A 27,891-nucleotide genomic window follows, 5' to 3' on the forward strand; every position below is an offset into this window, starting at 1 on the left:
ATTTTTATCACTCGAAGACGAGTCTCTCGCAATTCGCGAGTGAAGAGAGAATGCTCAACTTTTATTACATCACCCATTTTTTTATCTGAGACTTAAAATTCTCATGACAAATTGCTCATCTGTTTCCACTAGTATCTCAAAGAAGGAATAAAATGTCGAAGTATGAGATACGGTGAGAATTAAGGACCCATAGATCTGCAAATCAAGATTTCAGGTACAACTCCCTGTAAAGTTGATTTGAATAATTTCGAGGGAAAAATTGTTCAGGAGCCGGGTATCGAACCCGGGACCTTTGGTTTAACGTACCAACGCTCTACCACTGAGCTACTCGGGAACTCTAACCGACACCGATCCACCGATCAAATTGGATCGGTGTCGGTTAGAGTTCCCGAGTAGCTCAGTGGTAGAGCGTTGGTACGTTAAACCAAAGGTCCCGGGTTCGATACCCGGCTCCGGAACAATTTTTCCCTCGAAATTATTCGACCCATAGATCTGTTTGGATGTAAATGGATAGACATACCAGGCTGTAAGGAGGTTATAAGTGAAGATTCTTACTTTCTTCAATGTTTTATTTCGTATGTAATACTTGAAACGTTACATTCTAAGTGTTCACAAATGTGGCAAGGTGCTCCAAGTAATCACACCTACCCATCATGTTGTGGTAGTGGTGTTGAATCTGATACTGGTTCATTTACAGTCACTTTGCAAAGGCTGAATTCCTTTAGGCAGTTTAGGTACCAATTAAACCAATTGTTCGGTGAGACCTCAAACCTTTTCCCCACACAAACTGTGAACCAAGAAAAGGAATGGTAATAGGTACAATGCTTTTCTTATTTTACTTTCTGTGAAGTATCAACACTCGCAAAAATACTCGCAGATGGGGAGATGTTTGAGAAAGCACAAGTTATCAGCTTTGCTAATAGGAAGAGGGAATATTTTGTTTCTTTTTATAGGCGTGTGTATAGCATTTCCTCCGAAACTGTAACAGCTGGTAATATCGTACGAAACACAAGAAATAACATTTAATAAAGAAAGTAAAAATTGACGAATTAATTAGTATAGAAATAAAGAAAAAATTAATAAAATAACAAGATCAATCTAATCCAAATAATTTCGTGAAAAGTTCATTCTGTTCATGATTGTTATTGTGAACATGGCTGGATTGTAAGGATGTTCTGATGTGAAATACAATTTTGATATTAATTTTAATAGCTCTCTGTCTCATAAAATCAGGAATTCCACAAGGCACTGTTCTAGGACCAATGCTATATATCTTATATACTGCTGATCTGCCTACTGGTTTAGACACAACATTAGCTACATTTGACCACCGGCGTGGCTCAGTCGGTTAAGGCAATTGCTTGCTGGTCTGAAGTTGCGTTCGGGCGCGGGTTCGATCCCCTCTTGGGCTGATTACCTGGTTGGGTTTTTTTCCGAGGTTTTCCCCCACCGTAATGTGAATACAAGGTAATCTATGGCGAATCCTCGGCCTCATCTCGCCAAATATCATCTCGCTATCACCAATCTCATCGACGCTAAATTACCTAGTAGTTGATACAGCGTTGTTAAATAACCAACTAAAAAATTAGCTACATTTGCAGATGACACTGCTATTTTAACAATTCATAATAATTCAGGTATTGCGTCACAACATGTACAAAAATATCTGATCCAAATAGAAAGTTAACTTAAAAAATGGAGAGTTAAAATCAATGAAATCAAAGGTCAACACATTACATTCACGCTGCAGAGAAGTTGCTGTCCACCTGCACAACTCAACAATCAAATTAGCCTATACCCCAAACTGAAGAAGTGAAATACTTAGGAATGCATCTAGATCGCTGGCTAACTTGGAAGAAACATATCTGCACTAAAAGAAAACAACTAAACCTTAAATTCAGCAAATTATACTGGTTAATAGGACGTAAATCACAACAAACAGTAGCATGTAAATTAGTCTTCTACAAAACCATTCTACAATCTGTTTGGACATAAAGGAATTCAGTTTTGGGGTACTGCAAGCAACTGTAACATCGAGATACTGAAGCGATTCCAGTCGACAAATGACAACATCCCTTGGTATATCAACAACAGATACGTCTATCATGATTTTCACGTCCCATCCGTCAAAAAAGAAATGGAAAATTACAGTCTCGCTTTTCAGAAATGTTTAAATAACCATCCAAGTCCATTAGCAGTGAATTTAATGGACAACAGTACCCTTAACCTGAACAGACACGCTGTTTTAGATTTAATCTACAGATTCAAACAGTAATTTCAATTTTAGAAGCGATATATGCCAATGGGCTATATTTTGTAACAATATTCATTCTTTCATCATTGTTACTTATTCTTCTCTTTGTTGAAGAAATTGTAATTTTTTGACAGGTTATAGTAAAAAGAAAATAATTCCTTTTATATTCTATTTATTTAAATTTAACAAGACGAAGCCTTCCCGATAAATACATAATTTTCTTCTCATTCCACGAGGTCTAGTCCTAAAGCAACAATGCAATTGATAATCGAAACGATTCATACATCAATGAATTGTTTAAAATTGTGATGAATAAAAATGGGAATAGTATTATAAGGAATAACGATTAATGGTGAATTCATTATGATGTCACATTCATTTATTTTTCTTAACGGCTGGCTGGATTGGAAACTTTTGTTTTAAACTCATTATAATTTAAATCGTGCAAGGCCTACTGTATTTAATCATTAACAGAAAGTGTTGCCAGATTTTCAGGAACCACCATATTTCGTTCAGTTACATTTACTGAAATATATTAAACAATATTAAATAAATATAATTATATGCAATGCAAAAAAATGCTCTCAGAGACGCTCTGAACTATGTAGGACAATATCTTGAGTTCCGCAACAATTTAGATAATTTATCGATATTAATTTGAAAAGCACATTTGAATTTCTTCTTACAACAGTTTTTCTAACATCAAGTATTAGTGGAAGTCTTAAAAAATTTTGAACTCATTAAACAATTCAGGCGCCAAATAACATTTTTTAGTCGCCATGGATATCTGGCCTCCGGAATTTGTCTAACCCTACCACTGATTCTTACAATAAGTAAAATGAATATACTTAGATACTTCAGATGTAATTAAAGTTTGGAATTAACAAATGAAACGGTATACATTTCAGCACAAACTTAAAATAGAACAAATCATTAGTGCGTGTTTTAAGAGTCTATACACATTACAATGAATGACTGTAAACATTTTTAGTGTTTCAAATGAAAAATGTTTCCTTCATTCTGATAAAATATATCTTCTTCATTTCTAATGACGTGCTCGCTAACAAATTCTTCTATTGGAGCACTCATTTCCAAGCGCCTAGCTTTGTTTTGTTTTCGTATGTTCACTGAACAGCAGACCTGAACTTAAGTAGCGTTGGATGCCTCCGAGCTATACTCCATAGATGCCTACACTGTTGCGGGTTGCTTGGAGGCTTTAGGTAAACAAACGCAGGACTCTACGTATGAAATACTTTGTACAGTATATCTGCATTATGGTACAAATAAAAATGTAACGGAAACACCAGTAAATTCACTTGTATAATTCTTAATTATCTTCTAATCAGATCTACGTAAAGATTAATTTTTGGTCCTATAGAATATACCTGTTATGGTAACAATTGATATTAGAGGAGAAAAAATGGCTTCGGCGCCGGGAATCGAATCCGGGTTCTTGGTTCTACGTTACTCAGTTGAATGTTCTCCTTGTATAATGACAGTTGACTTAATATAAATGTCAACATACATGTCGAACTTGGAGTCAGACCACAAAGGGAAAAACACTGGAGGAGAGGGGGTTCGATCCGGTGCTGTGGATTGAACTTCGGCGTAGCTCAATGGTGAGAGCGCTTGGTACGTAGAACCAAGGACCCGGATTCAACCCCGGTTCCGGAGCGAATTTTTCTCCTTTAATATCAATTCCCATCGCATGTTAAACACTTCTCCTAGCGATATTTCTAATACATTTTCAGTATTAAATTTTTCACTGATCTTATCTACGTATTTTTCGTAAAATGTTCAATATTTGGCTAATAAAATTTCTGTTGGTAATAAATTTCACAATATCGTAGAAACTTCTGTCAACAAATTTGTGTTTCCATGGCAACTAAAAATAAATCAGGAGCTGTAGAATGAATATTAACAGAAGTACATTCACTGACTGAAGATATTAAAATCCGATTTTAACCATGAATGTTATAGTATGAAATTACTAGAAAAAAATTGGTTTTATTTAAAAAAAATACCTAGAAAATTATTATGTTTTGAGATGGGTTACTTCATTAAAACATGAAATACTTCTTTCTGCTAGTGACTCACTTAGCGATTTAATGAAATTAATTCCGTTCAATGAATGAATCTATAAAAAATATAATAGACGTATATACGTCATTATAAGTAGCAAACTACATTTGAAATCAAAACTCGAGTGAGGTTTAATTGACTATTACACCATTAGAAGAAAATATATAAAGATTAGAAGAAATAAATTACTCTAATTCAATAAAATACTAATTGACTTACTCAAATACTAAACTGTTTTGAAAATGTATTATTGTACCATCTCATCATTACAAATATTCCGCTAGATGGCAGTACCGTGTTATGATGAGCTGTTCTCTTGTTACCAGTTGTACCAACTACACAATCTTAATTGAACTCTATGGACGATTACTAGTCAACAAGGCTTTGTTGATTCAGTTTCATTTTTATTAAAACAGTTGCATTTCACTTCAATTATCAATATATATTAAACAATCTCTGATACGTGACTATCCATAATGTCATATAGCAGAAGCTATAACATAACCTAAATAATATAAACAAGATAAATTATAGAACAATTTTAATTCAGGATGATGAAATAAATATGAATCATTTTGAAAGATAATTGAAGGTACAATGTTGACAAACAAATAAATAAATGCTAGGGAGATGATAAAAACAAACATGTTTGGAAGGTGATAAAACAAATACAGAGGGATGATAAAAATTATAGGATAAGCAGCTATGATTGGTTGAAACACGTCGTTCCGTACCGTTTTACTGGTCAAAAGTAGATAGATAGGTAGATAAGTGCATTTATTGATGCATGATAAATTATATAAACTCATGTACACAAGATCCTTCGCACGAGCCCGTACGGCCTTTCGTGCTATAACTATGCACAGTTTGAATCTTCAAAGGAAACAAAAATAATACTACTAATAATAAAATAGTAAAACAACAGTTGTTATTATTATTATTACTACCGTTATCATTAATTATCACAATTACAACTAATCTAACTTCAAACCAAATTTCACAAAAATAATAAAAATAAAATAAATGTAAGATATGAAAAGAGAGAGAAAAAAAAACACAGTGAAAACATATATATATATATATATATATATATATATATATATATATATATAAACAATTCAATTCCTAATTGAGACTGCACGAAATAATCCAACTAATAAATATAAAGGTAATACATAAAAAAACATACACATGCGATAAAATACAAATAGAAAAAAAAAGACACAATAAATACAAAAATAACATTATCCACTAATTACTTCATCATTCCAACAATAATGAATAACTCTTTCCCTTATTTCCTCGACTCCCTCCCCCTCGGCCAGTTCTACCCTCAACTGTCGAACTTTTGCCATAAATTTTCCCACACTGTCACAGAATTTACCGTTATTTAACATATTGTATGTTGAATAATTTCAAGGGAAAAATTGTTCCGGGGCCGGGTATCGATCCCGGGACCTCTGGTTGAACGTACCAGCGCTCTGCCAACTGAGCTACCCGGGAACTACACCCGACATCGTCTCAACTTTTCCCTTTATATCCACACAACTCGCGTGGGCTGACGAAACGCCAGAGAGTTCACACAATCTCTGTGTGACTTGGAATCGATACCCGGCCCCGGAACAATTTTTCCCTTGAAATTATTCAAATCTGCTGGACAGGGAGCTTTACCTGAAAGACTAGATTTGCATATTGTATGTTGCCAAGTGCCCCCTGCTAGATGTAATGTAAGACGTAGTACAAGTGTAATAGGCAACATAAAAATATGATACATAAGCCCTAACCACAGAGGGCTACGTTACTTGAGTTCAAATACAAGCTAGTATTTTAAGTATAACTGAGGGTTTTGGTGTACAAACTGGATAAGTCCACTTTTGGTGAACAAATGAGTTAAAGTATTGTGACGGCCACGTGAGGTTCGATCTCACGACCGACGGAGGAAGGGCTAAGTCGGCCGTGTTGGGCGGGTTGCGCGCGCATCTGCTTCCTGGGGCATGTGCTATGGTGGGGAGAAATAATAATAATAATAATAATAATAATAATAATAATAATAATAATAATAATGATTTATTTTAGCTGGCAGAGTTAAGGCCGTAAGGCCTTCTCTTCCACTCAACCAGCAAAAAGTGTATATACATATGCATGAACTTACAAAGAATTCAACAGTTTGATTTAGATGAGAGTTACATGTATATAAGAGTTATTTACGAATTAAACAACAAAATACTATGAACTATTAATTAAACACTGAAATAAACTGTGTAGCAGAATTAAACTGAAATACATAGAATGTTAATATATTTCAAATAATATTAGATAATAGAAAGAGATTATTACGAGACAATTAAAATACAGCACAATCAGGATGATGTCTAAAGAAAAAAGTAACAATGTAGTCAGTGATAGTTTAAATCAGTATGATTGGAGTGAAATGCTAATAAGGTTATCTTTTAAGCTGTTTTAAAGGTGTTTGTTGTCTTGCAGCCCCTAATACTTTGTGACTAGGAATTCCATTGACGCGAGGTGGATATTGTAAAAGATGATGAATAACAAGATGTTCTATGAAGAGGTATACTTAGCGTGCCACATAAGTGATCTGGTATTTACGTCGTGGTTAGAGTATAGATAAGAGAAACGAGACGAAAGGTAATTTGGTGTTGAAGTGTGCAGAATTCGAAAGAGTAGTCGACCTGGTTGGCGAGTTGGTATAGCGCTGGCCTTCTATGCCCAAGGTTGCGGGTTCGATCCCGGGCCAGGTCGATGGCATTTAAGTGTGCTTAAATGCGACAGGCTCATGTCAGTAGATTTACTGGCATGTAAAAGAACTCCTGCGGGACAAAATTCCGGCACATCCGGCGACGCTGATATAACCTCTGCAGTTGCGAGCGTCGTTAAATAAATCATAACATTTTCGAAAGAGTAAAGACAAAGAGTGTAAAGTTCTGCGTTCTTTAAGTCGGAGCCACGAGAGACTTGCGAAGGACGGTGATATGTGATCATATCGTCGGATGTTGCACACGTATCTGACGCACATATTCTGAGCTCGCTGTAACTTGACTGACAATTCAGAACTTAGGTCGCTTAACAAAACGTCACAATAATCGAAGTGCGGCATTACTAGGGCTTGTACTAGGGTAAGTTTTAGTTGCTGGGGCAAGAAGTTTCTCAAGCGGCTCAAACAGTGAATGGAGGAACAGATTTTTTTATCGTTTCTTTAACTTGAAAATTCCAACTTAGATTATTATCAAAAAAGAAGCCAAGATTTTTTACGACAGATGAATAAGGGATAAGGAGCGACTGCAGCAGAGAGGATTGATATCCGGATGATTCGAGAGTGGAATCTTTCGCGAACTCTCCAGAAACTATAGTTTGGTTATAAAAGAGAAGACGCAAGTGAACGTCAGTCAGTCAGTCAGTCAGTAAGCCAGTGTTGTTACAGGCAGATTTGGACAGTAAGCGAGTTAGTCTTGTGTAGCAGTGAAGCCAGCTTCGAGACCAGAGCGCGACTTGAGTTGTGTCCGTAACTGTGGAGCCTGAAGCCCGGAGTTCGAGTGCAGTGGACCGCAGTTGGGGGACCTGAGTTCGAAGTTCAGCGGATCGTCTCTGAAGGTCTGGGGTTCGAGATTCTGTGAACGCGAGTGACAGCTAGAAGAACTAGCCAAGACAAACGAGCTGTGAACTGAGAACTGACAGTCCTGTGTTGTAAATAGTGCTTTGTGAATATTAGTTAAGATTAACAGTTCATTGTTGTTCGTAATAGTCCAAGTAAATTGTCTTTGTCGTTCGTGGAGTGCAATAACGAACGCTGTGTTGCTGTGCGGAGAGCAAATCCCATTGTTGACGGGAGTGAAATTAAATTGTAGAGAGTGATAATTATTGTTGAGATAATAAAAACACAAAGATTAAAATTAAAATTAATAACAAGATTAGTTTAACGACTAGGATAACAAATCAAGGCTTAAAACAAGGTTGTCCGCTGTCTCCTTGTTTATTTAATATATATATTAATGCACTTATTAAGGACTGGGAAATTGATTTGGCCACACATTTTATGATCGATAATAAACCCCTTAACACTCTGCTCTACGCAGATGATGTAATTATATTAGCTAATACCGAAGACAACTTACAAATGGCAATTCATAGGTTATATCAAAAAGCAAAAGAGTACAATTTAGAAATTTCTATACACAAAACAAAAACCATGGCCTTTATTGGTAAAAATTCTATAAGAACTAAAATAGTTATCAACAGGGAAAGGATTTATATGTAAATACATATTTACTTATAAAGCTAATATAATTTATATTTTGCATTATCTTTATGTTTCACAATGTGTAGGGTTGAAAAATCCTACTTTTATTTTCCATATTTTTCCATATTTTAGAGTTTAGTACATATTTTCGTTAATTTCCATATATTTTCCATATTTCATATAAAACAGTCCATATTATATTAGGTTTAACAATAAAACAAAACAAAATTCCATTAACTTTTAAAAATACATTTCAACAATAGAGATTTAAACACATGTTCAGTAATCCCTTTAACATCAGAGTTATTTGAAAATTAGCAGTCCTATCAACAATGGGAAAGTAAGTTACAAAACTGTATTAATTTAATTTAAAATTTTTAACAGACTTCAGTTGTGCAGCTCAACAGTTAAATGCCAGTCAGAGTACACATAGGTTCAGTTTTGTAAATCATACTATAAAGACGGCAAATATGCCAAAAGTACGTCATTCAGTCAATTTAAAATCAAAACTAACAAGTTACATTTCAGAATTTAAAGAAGATGGTTTATCAACTGACAATAAAATATTATTTTGTAATTTGTGTCAGTGTGCAGTATCATCTACACAAAAGTTCCTGGTGCAACAACACATTACAACTAGTAAACATCAGGCCAACAAACAACTAAATTCCAAGCAGAGACAATTGTTTTTAACACAACCAACAACATCGAATGTAAGATCTGAGTTTAACATCGACCTGTGCCGTTCTCTCATCTCTGCTGATATTCCTCTCTACAAACTAAAGAATAAGGTCTTCAGGGAATTCCTTGAAAAATATACTCAACATACAATCCCGGATGAGTCAACACTTAGGAAGACGTATGCTCCATCCATCTACGATGAGACAATACAGAAGATAAGAGATGAAATTAAAGATAGTTCAATTTGGGTTTCCATTGATGAGACTCCCGACAAAGAAGGTAGACTTGTTGGTAATGTAGTTATCGGTTTGTTAAGTGAACAATATTCTGAACGAATTCTTTTACATTGTGATGTTCTAGAAAAGTGCAATAACAAAACTATAGTTAAACTGTTCAACGAAGCTATGGGTATCCTGTGGCCAAAGGGTATTATGTACGATAATGTGTTATTCTTTATTAGCGATGCTGCCCCTTATATGGTCAAAGCTGGACAAGCATTATCTGTTGCATATCCTAAATTGACTCATTTTACTTGTGTGGCGCATGCATTTCATCGTGTGGCAGAAGTGGTCAGAGACAATTTCCCTAAAGTAGATTTGTTGATTTCATCAGTGAAAAAAGTATTTCTCAAAGCTCCCAGTAGAGTTAACGTGTTGAAAGAAATGTACCCTGAAATTCCATTGCCACCAAAGCCAATTTTAACTAGATGGGGTACATGGCTAGAAGCAGTTGAATATTATGCCGAACATATAGACTCTATTAACAATGTTCTCCTTGCATTGGACTCTGAAGATGCAGTCTCAATTGATACTGCGAAAACAGTTACCTGTGACATAAGTGTGAAGAATGACTTAGCTCACATTCAGCATACATTTTCATGCATCATAAAAACGCTCAAAAGTCTCCAAAATAGGCACCTTTCACTATCTGAAAGTTTTGAAATTATAAATAGTACTGTGGAACAACTGAATCGTGGTAGAGGTAAAGTTGCAGATGCAGTAAGAGCTAAGGTGGACACTGTACTTTCAAAAAACCCTGGATATGAAGAACTACAAAAGGTTGTTGCTGTGATGAGTGGTGAATCAACAGTGAAGATTAACTTGGACTTATCCCCAGCAGACATTGTGAAATTGAATTATGTACCAGTTACTTCTTGTGACGTCGAACGCTCTTTTAGTCAGTATAAATCTATCCTCAGAGACAATAGAAGAAGATTCACTTTTCAGCACTTGAAAGAAATGTTTGTAACCTATTGTTATGGTAACAGACAATAAAAATTGTGTTTTGTTGAAACTACATTGGAAGATAAGGTACGTCCATTATATTTTTTGTTTAGTTTGATTAAAATGTACCAATATTTAACGTACATAGTCATTTTTTTATAATTTTAAGTCCATATTTAATTCCATATTTTGGTAAAAATCCATATTTAATTCCATATTTTGGTAAAAATAACTACATATATATTTACATATTTCATATATTTTTAGTCCATATAAATCCGTTCCCTGAATTATTATTATTATTATTATTATTATTATTATTATTATTATTATTATTATTATTATTAATGAATTAATTTCTGTTACTATCTTTGTATCATCTCCGTCACGGATATTCTATTATTATTATATTATTATTATTATTATTATTATTGTTATTATTATTAATGAATTAACTTGTATTACTATCTTTGTATCATCACCGTCACGGATATTATATTATTATTATTATTATTATTATTATTATTATTATTATTATTATTATTATTATTATTATTATTATTATTGATCTCTGTAAAATTTATGTAGACTACTGGACTGTACCCGAGCACGAGCATATGCTCATTTCGGGTATCTATTCATATGTATTCATTTCAAATGTAAATTGTAAATAAATTTGAATTTGCATGATATATGTCAGATTTTGGTGCAGAAACCAGGTGAATCCAATTTTGTTTTCTATTCGAACCTTGTTTTTTCTGGAGGTAATTGGTTCTTGCACCAAATCCCTCATTCACACATCAGGTACAATTATAAACAACCTCTGCCGTGGCTGAGTGGTCAAACCTTCAGCCGCAGTTGGGGTTTTTCTCGGGGTTCTCCCGTTTCTCCATATTAGACATCTACCTCATTCCGTCAATATTTCTCCATTTCGTCATAATTTCATAGCATTCCCCGAACGCTGGCTGACGACGCACGGAGGAGGCTGGCCTAGGGACGAGGGGGGTTGCCTGCTCGAAACCTGGGTACTCAGCGAACCTCAGTGTAGTCAGCCGGTGTGGGTTTGGGAATGCGCCTAGCTTGAGGGTTAGCGCAATGGAGGATGGAAGGTCGCAATGCTTGGTTCGTAGTGCCCCCTCCCGAAATTCCATTCCAATTATGTATATATATACTGGGTGTTCATTTCAGTGTGTCATGACGTCACTGTTGTGAGTCAGCAATTTGAAGCGAGTTTCATCTTTTATGTCAGAGAAGTTGCCTATTAATCAAGGCGTTCAATCTGAACTTGAGAACGTGTACGGTATAACTTGAACTTCGTAGCAACAGATGGCGGTCTGTACTATCTGTGTGCTACCATAACCTCTTTCGAACTGTGTTTTGCGCGGGCAAGTCGTACGCAGGGTATTTGTTATCATCGGTTGCGTACGGGAACATTCCAAAATAGAAATCAAATGCTCCGTGTCCATGTTGACCGTCCAAGTTAATGTCAACAAATACGTAAGAAATCGTCTTAACCCTCTCCCCATATCCCGACAGTAAGAAAAAAACCCACCTCAGTACATGTTTCCAAACAGTTCACATTCCTGCCACTACAGGCGTTACCATACATATCAGTAAGTACTCTTCAGAATGAACGCCGTACTTGCTATGCAAATTCTCTGACACATAGGTAATACACATCTGCGGAAGTGTAGGAAAATCGAATTCTCTAGGCTCATCGACTAGCCATATGACGGCATACAGCGAGCCATGACACACTTTGAACTGAACACCCTATATATATATATATATATATATATACAATTTGAACTGATAATGGAAATTACGGAAAAACGGCTGAACGGATTTTAATGAATGACCACTCATTCCGAAGCTTGGCATCCAAGGATATGCGGAAAAATAGTAGTTTTTAGTCAAATATCAATTTTTCTGCATCGTTTTCCATTTTCCAAAATCAATTTTTCGTCAGTTTTGAGAACTAATACCTTTTCAGAATGAGACAAGAAACACACATACTACAATAAACAATGACCTGCAGGATTACTGACATATTTAGAACTCAGATTCTCTGTCATTATAATGTCAATATGTCGATCTTCATTTGTGTAATTTTTGAGAACGTCGCTATATCGGTTATTAAAATCTTCAGGACTTACTGAAAGAAATTTACAGGTTTGATTCTCTGGTGTGTAATGTTCTGAGTTCAGTTGCGTATTGGATATTAAAAACTACAAAATTTAAGAAGGTTTGATGACATTATTACCATTAAAAATAAAATATTATTATAGTTAATACCATGATGTATTTGTCACTAACAATACACATTAAGGCTATATTGATGATATGAAAATGAAACCTTTTGGATTATACAGAGTAAGTCATAAGTATGTTTGGAAAACTCATGAGCGTGCTCCTGGATAAAAAAATAAGAACACAATTCCTTGTATGAAAATTTGACGCAAAATGCTTATTTATTGGAGAAAATAGTAATAGTGACTTTTATTTTCATAACTATCTTATCATATTATTGTGTTGTTTTTGTTTTGATTTTGTACCAGTGTTTGTTTACAAACAACATAGTGACAAGACAATAGTACATTGCTTTTGTTTGGTCGTACGCGGTGGTCCAGTGCCTTGACCACCAAGATCACCCGACCTGTCCACACCTGTGGAGTAACGGTCAGCGCGTCTGGCTGCGAAACCAGCTGGCCCGGGTTCGATTCTCGGTCGGGGCAAGTTACCTGGTTGAGGTTTTTTCCGGGGTTTTCCCCCAACCCAATATGAGCAAATGCTGGGTAACTTTCGGTGCTGGACCTCGGACTCATTTCACCGGCATTATCACCTTCATCTCATTCAGACGCTAAATAACCTAAGCTGTTGATAAAGCGTCGTAAAATAACCTACAAAAATAAAAAAATCACCCGACCTCATATATATATATATATATATATATATATATATATATAAGTGTGTGTGTGTGTGTTACTGAAAATTACAAAGGTTACGTAAAATAATATTGTTATTAAAAATGAAATATTTTAAATTTATTAATCAAGAGGTGCGAATCTTTTTCATAAATTTAATGGCAGTGTGGTGTAGATATTTATATGTGTCATTCTCTAATTTTCCTAGGTAGTAATGCAGTAACATGAAAGAGGTGTTAGTAATTGAGTCATGCTTCCTATAGCTGCGTTAAAAACTACATAAAAATTAATTTCACATTGCTTTGGTTTAATGGATTGGATTTGTGATTCTGCCCTCCACATTTCAAGGCAGTTCACGAAACATCTAGTAGTTATACCAAGATGCTATGTCTATTGTTCGAAAGCAGGGCAAACCTGATATTTTTTAACTCTCACCTACAATTCGCAATGATATGAAATAGCTACTGTTTTACTGCCAAATGAAAAACCTGTTGATCGTCCTGATATTGTTACTTGCGTTTTCACAATGTAACTCAAAGATCTGAATATGGAAGTGTTCAAGAAAAAGTATTGGGCATAAAAAAACCATCAAGAGGAAAGCGTTTTAAAAGAGATATTTTTGACAAGGTTACACTTCTTTGAGTTATTATTATTACGTTGTATTGAATGTTACATCTTCCGTGGAGTATGTTTCGTTATTATAGAAGCAAATAGCTTTCAAAATGTCTAGTATCTCCATTGTCCCCGCTCCTGTTTAATTTATACATTGATTTCATTATTAAAGAACTGACAGAAAAAAACATATCATTGACCAATATGGTTTCCAAATTATTTCCCATTTAGACAATCTTACTGTATCAGCCTTTGCAGATGACGTAGTTGTCATTGGTAAATCCATGAACGCAGGACAAGAGCTCTTTATGACGGTTACATCTTTACTTCAAAATATTGGCTTACAACTCAATGTCCAGAAATCGGCGTCAATTAATATTCATAAAGGAAAGCTACTTGAAAAGGATTTGTTTCTTCACCATGACTCGTAGACTATATAAAGGTCATTGGACCAGAAGACACAATAAAACATTTAGGAATAACTTTCAATGATGAACTGCAGTTTAATTCCGAAGAATTTATAGTTTCCTTTCGTCAGGATCTTGAACATTTAGTATCGACACCTATGTTGCGGCCTGATCAAAAACTTAATATTGTTAATCAACATATCTGTCCCAAGCTCATATATCCCCTGTAAATGACTCCCTTACATAAATTATCTCGAAGTTTTTTGGAAGACGTTGATAAGATCCTTCGAAGCTCTGTTAAAGACATGCTTTTCCTCCCGGCTGATATTCCAAATAGCATGCTGTACGCTAGTAAAAAGTTAAAAGGACTTCAGTTAATACGCGCTTCGTGGGAAGCTTTTCTTCAACATTGTAACATCTGTCTATCATTAATCAGGGCAGATAATCCGCATGTTAACATGATGAGAGAGTTAGATGTCGAACTCAAATCGTCGTGTGATTCCCTTTGCCTTCCTTTTCCCGAAGACTTTACTGAAGCTACAATTCGAAATTTTCGAGAAGAATTGCGAGGTCGTGAATATGAATCATGGAAGACCCTTTCAGGACGGGGAAAAGGTGTTAAGATGTATAGCGAAGTAACAGCCGCCAACAGTTGGATTGTTAACAAGAAAGGACTTTCGACTAGTGAATGGATATCTAGTCTGAAAATGACAGCAAATTTAGCAGCTGTTCGTTCCGTTCCCGGCAGATCTCTCGACGGTGCCCGGTAAAGACATGGCTGCCCGGAGATTGAAACTTTAGCACACGTCTTGGGATTCTTTGAACAGGGATTGCTCTTGAGGAACTCTAGACATCATCTTGTAAGATCCAAAATTGCTGCCGCATTAAGAAATAAGGGCTGGATAGTAGAACAAGAAATCTCCTGTCTAGCTGAAAATGGGTCAACGAGACGAGTAGATATTTTAGCGTACAAAGCTGACACTAAACAGGGTATTATTGTGGACCCCACGATACGTTTTGAAGTAGAATGTCATCAGTCAGCCGAGGTCCATCTTGAGAAGAAGTCGATCTATGAGCCTACAGTCAACTATTTCAAGCTGAAATATGCCTTAATTCACGTTGAGGTATTCGGCTTGCTCATAGGTGCTTGAGGGACTATACCAGCTTTTTTCGAAGAATTTCGACGGCAGTTTGCTCTACCAACATCTCTGAGGGATGACATCGTGATAATTGTGTTAAAAAATCCTGCCAAATCCTAATTAATCACATGGTGCCACATTAATAGCAATTGTAATTTTTCACGCCCTTTTCTTTGTTTCCCTTCTTTAAAATTTAATATCTATGTTTACATATGTATAATAGTTTTTTTTAGGATATACTGAGTCCGTAAGGGCTACCCTCAATGGGGGGCAGTTTACTATTATTATTCTGGAAAATAAATCCGAAACATTTTTATTTGAACTTGTAGTGAATTTAGTTTGCAGCATTTGCTGCACAAGCCACTAGTAAATTATATTATTAATAGTATAGTCAACATAACAACAACAAGCTATCTTTACAAAAATTGAACATTTAATGTCCTCTGACAATATATTCTTAAGCTAGTCAGTTTGCTGGCGTTTAGTTTTGAATCCTTAACACCTTGTTGGAGACGTTTTGGTTGCATTGTTTGGTTTGTAACAAATAACTTTCGAAGTTTTAACTGAATCTGAGTTAAAGGGTTAACTTATAAACAAAAAGTAAAACATAGTGAAATTGTAATAAAATGAACATTTTACCAGTACTGACTCGCATTCCTTCGAATTGACTTATCTTAAGTATCGTAATGAATCCAACTCTGTTAGAATGAGATGCACAACGTGTTTAAATGCTTGTGACTGCTGTAGCGTTGCAAATTGAGATACGCCTATTAGAGAAATTGTGAATCTTTGCACGAGGAACACAGTGTCTACATTTAATTAGAAATACATATCTCAATCAATTATTGTAAAGCTAAATCATTATAATACTATGTATTATAAATCGATTCCATTAATCTTAGCGTCCAACTATTCTGTCATTGTATACTCACTTGAGCTGCTGATGTTCCTCACGCAATCTTTATAATTTTCATAACATTTTTTCACCTCAGCAACGAACACATGTTTCGTATTATTGGAATCACCAGGAAGTAGGTAAGAAGATGAAAGCTACGAAAGAAAAAAAAGGAAGAGATGAAATAAAGTGAAAATTTAATAACTAAGTATAGGCATATATTTAATTATCAATTTTTTTATTTCCGGAAAAGCTAAAATTGAAGACTACATCACAAACTGGAAGGTTCTGAAAGCTTATGAATGGCCATGAGAACTAATGGAAGGGAATGAACTGAATGAACAATGTTAGATGTACACTGATGTGCAAAACGTAGAGTGTTTTAGACCCCGTGTTCAATTTTGATTGAAAATTTCCGGCACTTGTTTCTACATTAGAAATTAGTATTTATTGCTATATTCAATGAAAAGTAAATACATATTGTGACGTACGCACGCCCGTTTGAGAAAATTCGTGTTCGGGGGCGGTTCCTATAAATAAGTATTTTGTACAAATGGAACATAAAAAAAATTAAATAAAATTACAAAATCCAGTACAATTAATTATTATTAAAAAACAGGGATAATTATGGAAATAAAGGTAGAGAATCAATCAAGAACAGAATATAAGTTTAAATCAATAAGTATATTGAAATTAAGAAAAAGAGAAAAGGAAAAAGGATATTAAGTCTAAACAATTTGTTTAATTTTGTTCTTACTTAAATGTATTACAATCAAAATTACCTACGTTAGGATTTAATATAAAATTGGAGTTGTATAACCTTGGCCCATAAGTTCATTTATCCCAAACGATGTAGGCTATGTCTGTTGTTGACATTGGACAATGTTCTTTTGTTTTTTAAACAAATGAATGAATCCGTATAACAAAAAGAAGAAATTTAATATAATACATATTATTATTAAGCCTATAACCAAAGTTCATTTATTATTTTTAAATATTTATTTAAGAGGAAGTGCATGTTACAATAGAGGATTACAACTATTGTTTCAAACTTCTAATATATTTTTTAGAATATATTTATTTATTTATTCTGGTGCACTTTAGACCATCAGGCCCTCTCTTCGACACAACCGGAAATAGAACTACAAGACTAAAAAAATAATATTATAAATGAAATAATAGTACATTATGCAACGAGCCTATAATGATAGTAATTAAGAAGCAAGTATGTTTCTTTATGAAACGAGAGCAAGCGAGTTTCATAATTTTCATACGAGCGTCTTAATTACAATTATAGGCAAGTTTCATACGCCTTTTTATGCTCGACCATATTTCTAACTTGAAATTATTAAGAAGTATTCATTTTATTTGTACCTGACTCAAGATCGGAAGTGACCTTATGCATAGCTCGTGTGAAATGTGCGTAGACGCGAAATTATTGATTTTTTCCGAGGAACAATAATGTCATTGACCTTGATGTAGAGAATAACATGAACTAATTTTGGTATAACCTGAAAATTGATTTAGAATTAAAAAACGAGATGGCAAATTGAATTTATTTTAATATTATTTACAATTAACGCTAATTATTATAGTAACAGAACATAACCTTCTGCGACAGTATTGGATTTCCAGCCTCCGTGACGTTTCCCTCGTCTTTCGATTACATATCCGAGAATAATCGAAAACCTGAACTTTAATGAATAGGTGTACTTTAACGACATGCATTAAAGAACTACTACCAGGTGTATAATTACTACATTTCGGCATGGTCGAGCATAAAACCACATTAAAATATATATGGATTACACAAACTTTAAATGCGTGATTAGAAACTTATTACCGTACAGGAGTTTTAGTTTGTCAGCAGTATCGTCATGTTATTGATCTTTACGTGAATGAATGTCTGGCCAATTGGCTGCAATTTCGGCAACTTTCTCGAAGAAACCTTCTCACTTGTCAGAATTGAGTCGTTCATTATTAAAAGACACTACGTCAATTTTGATGGCATGGATAGTTTGATGGATTTCTTTATTTTTTTCTGTATTTAATAGAGGATGAAACAAACCAATTTTACTCCATGAGTGATGCTTAAACACAACAGAAATATGTATATAAAGAGCGCAAATGGGGCGCGTATTGAGAGAATAGAAGTTTACTACATAGACTGCCTTAATGACGTCACTAGTTTGGGTGAAGTTGTATCTCTTAGGTACACTGACTCTACGCTCACAATTCACTGGAAGTGGAAGTGACTTCGCAGCATTTATTTGCCATTCTTTGGCAATTCTTTGCTTACTACCGTACTTCTACACTTGCTGGCACATTTCTTGACTTCTCCCCTTAGTTTTTCACATTCATTCACACGCTTTCATTTCTTTATTCGTATATCTGCGCTACGTACAGCATTTATTTACTTCCCACTGTAATTCTTCTAATTGTTCCATATTTTTTTGCTTAATTTCCTAGCATTTATCTACTTTTATACCAAAACATCGGTGAGATATGCTGCAAAGCAAATAATCCTCAGTATTTGAAGCTACAGTTATTTGTTGAAGGGTTCGGACCTCAAGACTCCTCTACGGAAAATTTTAGCGAGAGGAGAATACTTTTGTTGTACCCGTTAGTCTTACATACTTACTTACAAATGGCTTTTAAGGAGTCCTGAGGTTCATTGCCGCCCTCACATAAGCCCACCATCGGTCCCTATCCTGAGCAAGATTAACCCACTCTCTATCATCATATCCCACCCCCCTCAAATCCATTGTAATATTATCCTGCCATCTAGTCTCGGCCTCCCCTAAGGTCTTTTTTCCTCCGGCCTCCCAACTAATACTCTATATGAATTCCTGGATTCACTCATGCTACATGCCCTGCCCATCTCAAACGTCTGGATTTTATGTTCCTAATTATGTCAGGTGAATAATACAATGCGTGCAGTTCTGCGTTGTGTAACTTTCTCCATTCTCCTGTAACTTCATCCCTCTTAGCCACAAATATTTTTCTGAGAATCTTATTCTCAAACACTCTTAATCTCTGTTCCTCTCTCAAAGTGAGAGTCCAAGTTTCACAGCCATGCAGAACAACCGGTAATATAACTGTTTTATAAATTTTAACTTTCAGATTTTTTTGATAGCAGACTAGATGACAAAAGCGTCTTAACCGAATAATAATAAGCATTTCCCATACTTGTTATGCTTTTAATTTCCTCCCGAGTGTCATTCATATGTGTTACTGTTGCTCCAAGATACTTGAATTTTTCCACCTCTTCCAAGGATAAATCTCCAATATTGATATTTCCATTTCGTACAATATTCTGGTCACGAGACATAATCATATACTTTGTCTTTTCGGGGTTCACTTCCAAACCTATCGCTTTACTTGCTTCAAATAAAATTTCCGTGTTTTCACTAATCGTTTGTGAATTTTCTCGTAACATATTCACGTCATCTGCATAGACAAGAAGCTGATGTAAACCGTTCAATTCCAAGCCCTGCCTGTTATCCTAAACTTTCCTATTGGCATATTCTAGAGCAAAGTTAAAGGTAAAGGTGATAGTGCATCTCCTTGCTTTAGCCCGCAGTGAATTGGAAAAAAATCAGATAGAAATTAGCCTATACGGACTTTGCTGCAAGTTTCATTGAGACACATTTTAATTAATCGAACTAATTTCTTGGGAATGCCAAATTCAATAAGAGTGTTATATAAAACTTCTCTCGTAACCAGGTCTACTTTCTTTAATTTTAAATATATTTTTTTGTTCTGTAATTTTAAGAATTCATATTAAATACTGCATTATTGCGAAATTGACTAAAATAATGATGTATCAGTAAATATCTCACTCCCTGATGAAATATGTTATTGTTTATTGCAACAAGTGTAGCAATGAAAATAAGATCATATAGGTTACATTTCTATATGTGCTTAACGTGTGAATTCATTGTACGGTAAATATGTGTATTGTAATGCTGTACACACATTGAATTGTACATATTGTAAATAAACGTGGTAACGTAATGTGAAATGTAAGCAATACGTGGTTTAATATTTTAAAGTACATTCACAGAACACTATTAATACATAGTTCAAACGACTGTACCGTCAAGTTTAGTTGTGGTTCTGGCTGTATGAGGAGAGTACGCTGAATTGCCTTATGTACTGCTTATAGTCATGCCTATAGTCAATAATAATAATAATAATAATAATAATAATAATAATAATAATAATAATAATAATAATAATAATCTTTATTGTCATTGAATGAAAAACTTCACTATAGACATTGTCAAATGTTACAATCTTACTGCAATACATTTCATAGATATACAAAATAAAAATTTAATTATAAAAACAATGTAGATATTTATCAAATTACATAATATAAAGTTAAAAGTACTATATTTACTAGATAAAAGACAGTATCAAGTACTAATTGTCATATGTTTAATAACTAATTAAGAATACTACAAACAGAGGCTAATAATAAACTTAAAAATGCAACATAAGGTAGTGCAATTTGCTCTGTTCATTAATACATTGAAATTTAAATGTAAATTGATTTACCACTAGGTTTCATTTAAAATATCATTATTAAAAAAAATTAAGAAACAACAACCATAACATTTAAAACTTTTAAAACTGCATTGTTAAAAAATGTATGTCAATTTCAAAGAACTCATTTATTGAGTAAAGTGGGTTCTTAATTAACCAACTCTACAATTTTGTTTGATAAATTTGAACAGGAAGAAGTTAAATGTTTATAGGGAGCTTATTAAATAATTTGATTCCAATCAATTTATAGTATTTTTTTTTGTCACACTAAGTCTACAAAGTGGGTAATCTAATAATTGCCTATTCCTCGTTGTATGATTGTGTACCTCACTTCTCATATTAAAATCTTGCAAATGTTCTTTCATAAACACTAGGACATCATATATGTACAGATTTATGACGGTTTGAATACCTGTCTGTATGAACAGAGGTCTATTGTTAACCTTGCGGTTTAAAAACCCCGAATACGATCTCTAGAAACTTAACTGTACAATCACCAAGTGAGTAGGACAGCTTTCTGCAATTATCTCAATACTGAAAAAAATGACTTCGTGCCTTCTAATAATGACGATAAAGCTAGTGTTAAATTATGAATGATATCCCGACGTTTTACCTGGACGCCGCACAGGACGACGACGAAGTACAGAAGAACCTTGGAGTACATGTTGAAGGCGTTCTCGGTCTTAGGATCGAGTCTGCAATTCCTCAGGAAAGACTGTCTTATATACCATAGACAATTACACGTACACATCTGACGCAATATGACCAGATGCACTTGTGATGTTTGTTCAGCAGATAGATGCACATGATGTATCATTCGATATATGCAGGTCATTTGTCATGCAGAAATAATGCATCAATGTGTTACTTCTGATCACTTGTAATAATACACATCCTGATCATGTAAAATTAACTTAACAAAAAGTTATTACTTTTTTGTCATATTCTCTATTATTTTAACCGTTTTCTGTGAGACTTTTCTAGTGTCCAGTATTTTTTGCCCTATGCTATTACTTTTAATTTTCCCCTAGTCTAGGAGCGTGCTTATAGATGTCACTATTGTCGAGAAGCGTAGAGCAGAAAACTCTGTTATAATCTCCACCTGTAGACGGCCTGTAGAACCATTTCAATGAAAGTTTTTCCAGAAGCAATCCCAGGAAGAAATGAAACAAGATACAAGGCGCAATCAATAAATTTCCGGACTGCCCTGAATGTAGAAAACACTGAGGACACAAGAAACGGAGAAGTTATCTAGAACCAGAGAAACACCTGAAAACTATACTAAATGCATTACTTGAAACACAGAGAAGAAGACTAGCCATAAGGCGTATTCGTAGAGATTCCAGGAAAAATCGCGATAGGTCTTTGACATGTTTGCACAAAATCACGTATAGAAGCTCAGTTCTTAAAGACAATCTGACGCTGTTTGATAGACTGACTCAACAGGCATGGAAGCAATGATCTTCAGTGACACGCGCATGTGTGTTTAACGGTGCAATAAATACAAGTTCAGTTCGGAAATATATTGATTGCATTTTGAACTTAGGAATTCAACTAGACAAAAGACTGATTTTCAAATCCCATATTCTTATGACAGCAGCTAAGGGATTCAATAATTTTAAGGGCTTTACCAATCTTCGAGTCACCATTATTAAGCACATGGAGAATGAAAACATCTTATACAATGTTAATACGATCGAATATTCTATATGTATTTCCAGCATGGACATCTGTCAACAAAAACTTAGAGCCAAGTAAGAGGCATTCAAAGAGCTGTTCTCCGGACAATCACAGCAGCAGATTATCCAGCAACAAATATATTTCTTCATAAAATTTTGAGCATGTGTAAGAGGGCCTTAATAGCGTGTAAGAGGGCCTTAATAGCGTGTAAGAGGGCCCTAGACTAGAAATGTTTGGTTTAAATGTAGTTCTGTTTATAAGTATGCATAAGAATGCAATTATTTGACTTATTTGAACTGTTGTATCAGTGAAGCGAGGTGAGTCAGTGAAGTTATGGTTTTACAGTGCAGTGAACAGTTCCGATCAGTGATAATTTATAGCGTCAATGAAATGTGTTCTATAGTGTCAGTGAAATGTGTTACAGAGTGTCAGTGAAATGTGTGCTAAAGTGTCAGTGAAATGCGTCATAGTGCCACTACAGGGAATGAGATGAGAGTAAAGTGAAAGACTATTGAAACTTATGTAGGACCTATACATAATTATGTAGGTTGTGTTGTAAAATTAGGTGTTTTATTTTATGTTTTATTATTATTGTGTTAAATTGTATTGTGTATTCTTATTATATTGTGTATAAAATTGTATATGTGTTGTAAATTGTATTATGTATTGTAAATTTTATTGTGTATTGCTTATCATTTTAACTGTGTATTGTTAATATTGCATATACCACTGCCACCGGATGCTTGCCCACTTGCAGTGTAAATAAATACATATATACACATACATCGAATCTATTGGAAACTATTCTGGTAAGCTACAGCAATGTTTCAATCAATCCATTATAAACAATCCAAATTATTACTTCATAATGATTTAGTTTTCGTCTAAGATCTGAATAGTCTATCAGTAGTTCAATTCAGTCACATCAAACTGAAAATCATCATGGGATTAAACACTAAATACCCAAAACCGAAAATAAAGTAACAACATAAAAGATGAAAATTCAGCGTAGAAGTCAGAAGCTGTATCGCTTGATCTCTGTGTATGAACTCCAATGAAACTGGTGCTGAGCTGAAGTAGCCACTTAGTTCATCAGAGACTACCCAGAGTGCACCACAGGCGTTGGATTTATTCTCCGGCATTGTCAAAGCCATTTTAACTGTTAAAAAGGAGAATACAATTCAGGCAAGGGGTAGCCTAGGAGAACAAAAGGAATTCAGAGATGAAAAGAGAATATAACGAGGAAAAAATGGTTAGTGTAATAGGAATACAAGGAAAACAAGTGGAATACAACGATGAGAATGGTAATGCAATAGGAATGCTAGGAGAACAAGTGAAATACGAAAAATAGGGTAATGCAATTGGAATAGGAGGAGAACAAGTGAAGTACGAGAAAAATTAATTGATTAACTAGCGGACTTACGCGTGTTAATTATGTAAGTTTGTGCGGCTTACAGCTGTTTCGGTGCTTCATCACACCATCCTCAGAGCCTACTAGATCTCGGCGTCATCTCGAATTTCTCTGCCTGTTATGTGGGTGCGTTTGATTGTTGAAAGGTGTTGAAAAGCGGAGTCAAATAGTGTGTGTGTACTGAAATTGATCTGTGTGTTGAGAATTTGATCGGGGTGTGTTTTAGTGTGTTTGTATATTTCATATTGTTCTAGTGTGTTGAGTTTTTGATTCTTGGGTTGTACAGTATGTGTAGGATTTCCATGTCTGTATTTATGTTATTATATGTATGGTTAGCATTGGTTATGTGATCGGCGTATGTAGATGTATTGTGTCCTCTGGTTATTACTTTAATGTGTTCTTTGTAGCGTGTTTGGAATGATCTGCCTGTCTGACGTCTGTCCTATGTAGAATTTGTCGCAACTATCACTTGTGAGTTTGTATACATCTGTGTGGTGGTATTTGTTTGTTTGTGTTTTTTGTATGTTGAGATGTCTTTGTAGTGCGTTTTCTGTTCTGTATGTTATGTTGTATTTCTGCTTTCTGAATGAAGATGCGATCTTATGTGTGCTTTTGTTTTCATATGTTAGTGTGATGTATTTCTTGTGTTCTTGTGTTTGTGTTGTGTTTTGCGTGTTTTTGTGTTTAAGTTTTTGTTTTGTCTTTCTTATGATGTTGTCTATTATGTTTGGATTGTAACTGTTTTCTTGTGCTATGTATTTGATTGTTTTCACTTCTTCATTGTAGTGTTGTTGGCTAATGGGTATGATGAGTAATCTGTGTACCATTGTCCTGAATGCAGCATGTTTGTGTTGTGTGGGGTGATTAGATGTGTTGTGTATGTGTGTGGTGGTGGTGGTTGATTTTCTGTATATACCACAGTCAATTTCAATACATACACACTATTTGACTCCACTTTTCAACACCTTTCAACAATCAAACGCACCCACATAACAGGCAGAGAATTTCGAGATGACGCCGAGATCTAGTAGGCTCTGAGGATGGTGTGATGAAGCACCGAAACAGCTGTAAGCCGCACAAATTTTAACATAATTAACACGAGTAAGTCCGCTAGTTAATCAATTAATTATATTCATGTGTTAAAAGTAGTGTACGCAAGATTCAAAATGGATTACGAGAAAAAGAGTAATGCAATTGTAATACTAGGTCAACAAGTGAAATAAAACGAGAAAAAAGGTAATGCCATAGCAGTACAAAGAGAACTAGTGAAACAGAACCAGAAAAAGTGTAATTTAATTGGAATACAAGGAGAATAAATTAAATACAAGGAAAAGAAATAGGAATACAAGGAAAACAAGGGAAAACAATTAATACAAGAGGAAAACAAATAGAACAAGGAGAAATGCGAGGAAAAAAGGGTAATACAATAGAAATTCAAGGAGAACAAGTGAAATACAAGGAGAACAAATGAAATACAATGAGAAAAAGGGTAATACAATAGGAGTACAAGTAGAACAAGTGAAATACAACGAGAAAAAAGATAATGCCATAGGAGTATAAAGAGAACTAGTGAAACAGAACCAGAAAAAGTGTAATTTAATTGGAATACAAGGAGAATAAATTAAATACAAGGAAAAGACATAGGAATACAAGGAAAACAAGGGAAAACAATTAATACAAGAGGAAAACAAATAGAACAAGGAGAAATGCGAGAAAAAAAGGGTAATACAATAGAAATTCAAGGAGAACAAGTGAAATACAAGGAAAACAAATGGAAATACAAGGAATACAAGGTCTGATAAGGTGAACAAAGAACTACAAAGAGGAAATGGTAATAAAATAGAAGTACAAGAAGAAGAAGGGGAACAAAAGCAAGACAAGGAAACAAGGTGAATATAAGGAGAGCAAGAATAATACCAGGAGAAGAAATGCAAGAGAAGAAAAATAAGAGGAATACAAGAAGAAGAAGAAGAAGAAGAAGTGGAAGTCAAGAAGAACAAGGGCAATAAAGGAGAAACTAGTAATACAAGGAGAACGTGGGGGATAGAAGGAGAACAAGTGGAAGGCTAGGAAAACAAGGGTACAGAAGAACAATGGAAATACAAAGAGGAACAAGGAGAATAGAAGGAGAACAAGAGGAATACAAGGAGAACAGGTGGAAGGCAAGGAAAACAAGAGGGACAAGAAGAAAAGAATGGGAACGCAAGGAGAACCAGTGGATAGAAGAAGTACAAAAGGACAATGAGAATAAGCGGAAGAAAATGGAAGAGTAGAAAAAGAAGGAAAATACAAAGGGAGACAAAGGAAAGATAATTAGGTCGAGGGAAATATATGGAAAAAACAAGGGCAAGACAAGGAGAAGGGAATAAAATGAGAGACAAGGCGAAGGCAAGGATAACAAGGAGAAGACAAAGCAAAGGTGAATATGTAGAATACAATACATGTAGCTCTATTTAAAACTGTGCACCTGTCAATTTTTTTTTGTGAATTCAAAGTTCGTATGACAAACTGTTCCCTTTATCTTCCATTTTATAAAAACAGGAAAGAAACGCACCTATGTGTAGGAGTAGAGGAAGAATGAAGGACCGTAACTCAATATTGGAATGTAAAGAAGTCAAGTGTAGAATTCTTACTGCCTTCAATATTTTATTTTATTTTATGCTCTACCATGTCGAAATGTAGTAATTATACACCTGGTAGCAGTCCTTTAATAGAGCTCATTAAAATACACATATTCATTAAAGTTCAGGTTATTGATTATTCTCGGATATGCAATCGAAAGACGAGGGAAACGTCACGGAGGCTGGAAATCCAATACTGTCGCAGAAGGTTATGTTCTGTTACTATAATAATTAGCGTTAATTGTAAATAATATTCAAATAAATTCAGTTTGTCATCTCTTTTTTCAATTCTAAATCAATTTCCAGGTTATACATTCTCTGCATTACATCAAGGTCAATGAAATTATTGTTCCTCGGAAAAAATCAATACTTTCGCGTCTGCGCACATCTCACAATTTCGAGCTATGAACAAGGCCACTTCCGATCTTCTGTCAGATACAAATAAAATGAATATTTCTGAATAATTTCAAGTTAGAAATATGGTCGAGCATAAAAAGTCGTATAAAACTTGCCTATAATGGTAATTAAGGAGCTCGTATGAAAGTTATGAAACTCGCTTGCGCTCGTTTCATAAACAAACTTACTTGCGTCTTAATTACTATCATTATAGGCTCGTTGCATAATGTACTATTATATAATACTTGGATGTTACATCATTAGTCTGGCAAGATCCTGAAAGTGAATGGTAAAGGTACACTTAGATGATTAGATGCAGTTATTTCCATGTTAATAAATCTTTCTTGTATTTGCTACGCGAAATTCTGTCAGTAACTGCTGATAATTAAACCAGCCAAAAATAACTGCGTAACTAGCTGGATAGAACTCGGAGGCCACTTTCTGACTTGGCTTGCAATTGATATTTTTTCTTAAAACAACCATTGTCCACATTGTCCACATTTACCTACATTTACATTGTATTTCTATGAGGCAATTTAAATTATAAATGCACTTCACTTTTCCCAAGTTTCTACAGGCACATCATTTTATTTTTACTAACATTCCTAATATTAACCTGGCTATACCTTTAGATTAATAGTTGAGAACCGGAAACACCGTTTGCGACCTCTTTCCACGACTGGAGTTCGATGATACTGGCGTAAAATACAAACAAATCACTTTACTAGGTATAGGAGGGAAGAAAAGTAGTTCATCCATT

At 34.6% G+C, this 27,891-nt stretch overlaps 1 long non-coding RNA gene across 1 annotated transcript; it reads right to left on the reverse strand.

Annotated features, from left to right (window-relative positions):
* Positions 1-554: 554 nt before the first annotated feature.
* LOC138712976 (uncharacterized) lies at positions 555-21,710 on the reverse strand. Its single transcript, XR_011335777.1, has 3 exons — positions 21,637-21,710; positions 16,510-16,627; positions 555-787 (listed from the first exon to the last, which is right to left on the reverse strand). It is a non-coding gene; the product is annotated as an uncharacterized lncRNA (long non-coding RNA).
* Positions 21,711-27,891: the final 6,181 nt, after the last annotated feature.

Source organism: Periplaneta americana, chromosome 14, assembly GCF_040183065.1.
Source record: "Periplaneta americana isolate PAMFEO1 chromosome 14, P.americana_PAMFEO1_priV1, whole genome shotgun sequence".
Lineage (NCBI taxonomy): Eukaryota > Metazoa > Arthropoda > Insecta > Blattodea > Blattidae > Periplaneta > Periplaneta americana.